Here is a 6,000-nt window from a genome sequence, read left to right on the forward strand (position 1 = left end):
TTTTAAGGAAGGTTACACTTTGAAGCAGGATTACTGTTTTAAGAAGGTAACTCTTTAAAGCAGGTCCAACTACATGTATAAGGCCAGGCTACATTATCAGGCAACGTTACACCTTAATTCCAGAAGCTACTACTTTATCAGACTTTGTTCTTGTATTGAAAGTCTTCAGATTACAAAAAAACAATAGTGGTAATTAATGTGTGGGAATTATGCGCAATTTTATACCTATAAAGCCATTTGTGACTTTGAGGATTTCTTTTCTCACTCTTATTACTTTTTTTTTGATGATTTTTTCATAAAAACATCACAGTGATCATGTCATGACTTTTTTTCGCAAAAGAATACAAGCAAGAATTAAACATTCTGCAAAATATTTCTATATGCATTTTAAATTTCTAATTATATGAATTAAACAAGGACCAATTCCAGGGCGTCACTGGTACCTACATGTATCTCCTGCTGGCGGCGAGCTGCTCATTGTTGAAATGTGAAAAAATTGCACGTTGGATCTCAAATCAAAAGTTTTTTATTAGAATATATCATTTGCAGTTTTATTAATCAGCCTTCTGCCACAGTGCGTATCAAAAAAAGTTTACACTTAGAAAAAAGCCTGTGAAATTATACATTTGTAATATCCTGAATATTTTTCCACATTTTAACATTGGTACAGGTCCATTTAAGCATTAATGACGATAAAACCGTCGAAAAATATTTCCGCTTGAGTGAGCACCACTTACTTATGAAAAGTTAGTGAAAAATGATTTGCGCAGAACTTTGAAATAGTTATGCGAATAAAAGTAGACCTTAATCATGAATAATACGTGGAATTTAGCTAGTAAAATTGATTTGAAGATATCTTTTACCTATTTAACTTGTTTCTCTTCCCAAACCACTTCGAGGAGTGCATTGCGCCCCACCCCACTCCCCTACACACCAAGGCCATCGGGACGATATTTGCTTTACACTGAGCTGTGATTTACATGAAATGGATTAGGCTTGATTTTCATTTTGTTAATCATTGTCAAGCTTGGGAAAAGTGTGGAGAAACAAGTATTAAATAAAAAATGAAATGCAAACCCACTTTAAATGATAAAAACTTAGTGAAAAAATGCTAGAGATGTCTGATATAAACTTTGGTTCAGAAATTCAGATTCAATTATGTCCTCAGATCCAGCAGGCACAAAAAGGGTAAAACTTGTGTATACTAAGTATTAAGATTTCAATTTGGGTGGCAAAATTGTTAGACAATGCTTGAATGTATCCGTTTTATTTCAATTGACTAAAAGTGCAAGGGAAATGTATGAGAAATGTTTCGCAGGGTAAGTTTGATTTCACCCTTTCCCCTTGACACAGCGTACAAACGGGCATTTCTGCGCAAACAGATTTCTGCGAGCTTTACAAAAATGGACAGTGCTCACTCAAGTGTAACATTCTGTCAAAACTTTTACTTTCATTGGATAGATGAGACCCAAACCCAGGATTGCATGTGAAAAAATTACCCACATGTTGTATATTTTTAAATTCCCAGGGCTTTTTCAAAGTGTAAACTTTTTTTTGATACGCACTGTATACAGTGCGTAGCCAATATATTGTATTCCTCTGGTAATTATGGAGTCAGGAGACATGGAACTGTTATTTTGGCTGTATAGATCCATGTTTTTTTATATTCATATTTGTGCAATCATCAATTGCAGGATTCTTAAAGTATCAGGATTGGGTTCTGGCTTAGTGGTCGAGGATTTTGGTTTGCGTCCCCCCCTCCCTCCCCCCCCCACAAACAACAATATAATGTTGACTTGCCATATTAGTATTGTATTTTAAAAACCAAGGTATATGTTTTTTCGTACAGTAAGAATTTTATGTCTTATATATTTTCCTTTACATCATAAATATAATGCTTTTGTCTATTTTTTTTGGGGGGGGGGGGGTTCATGGAGAATTCATTTGCCTAATACTTCGCTTTATTTTTCTGTTTTCTTCTCCTTAACAAGATATAGCATAATTTTGCGAGTACATTTGTTTTTTTTTATTGCTCTTTCTTTTATGTACATATATTTTATAGAAACTAGAAACATGCTCACTCTACCTCAAGTAAAAGATTGTCTTGTACACCTCGGGGTGTGGCCTTCTAATCTAAATTGTTTAATTTAAACCATTATTTCAATAGTTTTTTTTTATAGTAGAGTATATGTTACCCATACAGATAACATGACTTTTGTCTTTCCAAAAGGGGGGCACATTTTTAGAGGATATTTCGTCCGCCAAAAAACGTGACAAGCAAAAAAAATTGGTCTTCAACAACACGAATAAAGGATTTCGTACCAAAAAAAAGACAAGCAAAAAATGGGTCTTCAAGTTCAAAGGAGGGGGCACACGTCTGTTTTTGCATTGCATTTTTACATTACAAATTAGTAATTTTGCTTCTCCAGGGGCACATCCCCTGGATCTCCTGTGACTCGTCATGGGGGGGGGGCAGGGGTACATCCCCTGCACGAGTTGTGACTTGTCAGGGGGGCAGTCTGCCCCCACCCTTCGGTACGCTATTTAGTATATTGACCACTTGATTTGCTTCACATCTCGGTGTATTTTCTTCTATAAAGTTACATCAGCACTTTATATGTGTTTCTTGAGTGCTTTATGTACTGTATCTTAAGCTTATTATAATGACTTACATTCATTCATTTTATAATATTTAAGCCTGGTGATGCTTCAGTAGTTGATGTATGTCAAATTCATAGATGCCTTAAAATTTGTCGGGATGTTGCAAAAAAAGTATTTGCGATCAGTTTCAAAATTATAATGCAAATTTACAAGAAATAGATCAATTCATATGATAGCAAATCAATTTATACTTGTTGACGCAAGAAGCAGACCATCAGTTAGTTGCATATTTGCAACGAAATGCATGAATTTCAATTAATTTGGGGACCTGAAATTGACTTGCGATCAATTTCAAGCTCGCAATGTTTGATTGTTGATATATGTATTGTCTTCATGGTTAACTGCAAGCAGCAGTTAACAGATCCTTTTTTGATCAGATCACAACGTATATAGAAAAATTCTGCTCGCGCTTCGCCTTCACAGTAATTATTTAGTTGTATACACATCTCGTTTATGATCACAAACATTGCCCAGAATATTTAAATTTTAGGACAAAGTACATGAAATAGACAAAAATGTACGCGCTCGCAATATTCAATTAAGGCTTATGTGATTACTTTGTATTTATCTTTATTAATAAGAATCAAGCTTAAAAGTGATTATTAGGACAACCCCTAAAAAATCAACTTCGAGCGGCCAATCGGGGAAAATGTGGCTGAAAAAAATATGCCCCCCCCCCTATTAGCGAACGCTGGATCCACCCCTGTATCCCCACTTGTTTTTTTGTATTTCAGTACAGTATATGAAATTAGCTTAATTCTCAAATTTTCTACCGAAAACTAAAACAATTGGATTGACAACTGATTTATGCGCACTTTAGTGCCGCAACTTATTTTATCATAATGGAGACACATCATTTACGCATGTATGAAAAAATGAAACATTTATGATATCATGTCAAAAGGAAAAGGAAAGTGGAAATTTGACATCAGCCCACCAAATGAATATTCATGACGATGTGCATATAACTGTTTTTACAAAATATCGATAAAGTTTAAAATTCAATAACTTCGTTATTTTTATCCGATTTTGATGAAATTTTTAGCATTTTTCTCAGTGAAGTTTATTCTATTTATTTAGATATAAACATTTTCGGCCCGGACCATCCTTTTCATGAGAATTTGATTTTCGACTATTTGAAATGCTAACTTTCACTTTTGACATGACAATAAATGCCCAAGTTTATAACATATGTGTAATCCTGCTCTGTTTAGTATTTATGAAAAGAAATGTCAGTTTATTGATTAAAACCACTGGCGTAAGGAAGGGGATTCTGGCTCTAGTCCCTCAAAAGTTCAAAAATTGGAGAAAAACAATAAGTGAGCACAACGAAGGAGGAAAGATGTACAATCTCTTTCTTGGTACCATTCTATGATTTGATTTGCATTTTTTATTTTCATTTACAAATTCATAATAATAACTAGAGAATAATTATAATTCGCAATAATACATACATACATACATGACAAACAAAAAACAATTGGATTAAAATGTCAATTTTAAAAAGTGAACATGTATAGAAAATTAACAAAGTATTGAATGATTAAGTGCAGTAAGTCGAGGAGAAGGTCCCTAGATCCCGAAAACACGAATAGTAGGCCTATAATTTGTTTTTCTTAAAGTAAAATACAATAAGCCAAACATTGTTTCGATGACTGCATACATTGAACACTTACAATGTAGGATGTAAATACAAATGACACGCATAAATTGCATTATATTATTGTGCCAATAATTATTAGTGCATAAATAAATAAAATGAAAAAGCTGTTGTAAGAGTAAGAGAAAGAGAGAGAGGGGGGGGGGGGGAGAGAAAAAAAAATTCTTCAAGTCACTCACTGTTGGGTTTATGTATTCGGAAAACAAATGTGCCTTTCCATTTTTCTTAAAAGCTATGCAAGCTTTGGAAAACCTTTAAGCTATCATTTAATGAAATCCAGAATTTAATCCTAAGAAACGAAAATATCTTAATTGCAAAAAAATATTGTCATTTCATCGTTAAGATACACACAAAAAGATAATTGGATAATTGTCTCCTCTTTAATACTTCCTTATACTTATCATTTGTTATTTCCATGAAATAATCTATATATTGACCGATTCATATTTTTATTGGTAATTCAGTGTTTTATGTTGATCATTTAGTCCCACTTTGAGAAATCACTATATTACGGGACAGGAGGCACATGCCCCGAAGTGCCCCCCCCCAAAAAAAAAATAATAAAATAAATAAATAACCGTGGGAAACTAACCCTTTTTCCAAAATGGAGGCCTTTTTCAAAATAAAATATGTCTTTTTCCAACAAATATACTTTTTTAGAAGTAACATTTTAGGTTAGAAAATCACTAAATTTTTGGCTCGTACAATGTACCTCGCGTTGCATTTTTATTCAGTAAGGTATAGTACTTATCCTGTTTATGGTTTTCAAATGTTTAGAATGTCCATGTATCTAAGTTTGGAATATTAACATTTTTTTTCTCCCGTTTCGCGCTAGCATCAATTACAATGGTATACATGTTTCCGGTGACAACAAATTTTAAAATATTCAGTATTCAGGTTGGAATATCACATATATTCAGCTCGAGCCTCGGGCTCACGCCGGGGCTCACGTTATTCGATTGGTAAGATACATAGGCCTATCATATTCATAAGTCACTAAATGCAGTCCATAACAGGTTCCTTTTCTGGTCGAAAGCCCTATTGAGCTCGCGTTATTTCCTTAGGTAATCTTCTAATAATAGGCATTTATATAGCGCCATCTATCTAGAAAAATTCTATTCCGAGGCGCGTTGTTATTATTACACAGTAAAAACGCTGTTTAAAAAAATTATACAACGCTGTTTACTATATGAACCTTACATTAATTGTTTAAACAGTTTAAACAAGTGTTTAAATCTTATACAACAAAGTTTAATTTTCAATATCTAATCTTCAATAAATTAGACATGATTGTTTAAACTGTTAAACAACTACTGTAAGGTTCATATAGTAAACAGCGTTGTATAAAATCTTAAACAGCGTTTTTACTGTGTATTATTATTATCCCGGCTTTAGCTCAAGCTGCCTTTCAGCGCTCATGCATTCAAGGAATTAATCCTGCCGGGTACCCATTCCCCTCACCTGGGCCGAGTTCAGCACAACCTGGATAAATTTCTTGCTAAAGAAAATATAGAGCCGTGGCTGGGATGCGAACCCACGACCCTCCGTTTCAAAGTCAGAAGACTTATCCACTGGACCACAACGCTCCATAAGGTACACATCTTTTTCCATGATTACGAAAATGCTCGGAATGTTTAATTTCCATATTTTATTATAAGAAATGTCCGAATGTTTGAGGT

This window comes from Lytechinus variegatus, chromosome 4 (assembly GCF_018143015.1).
Source record: "Lytechinus variegatus isolate NC3 chromosome 4, Lvar_3.0, whole genome shotgun sequence".
Lineage (NCBI taxonomy): Eukaryota > Metazoa > Echinodermata > Echinoidea > Temnopleuroida > Toxopneustidae > Lytechinus > Lytechinus variegatus.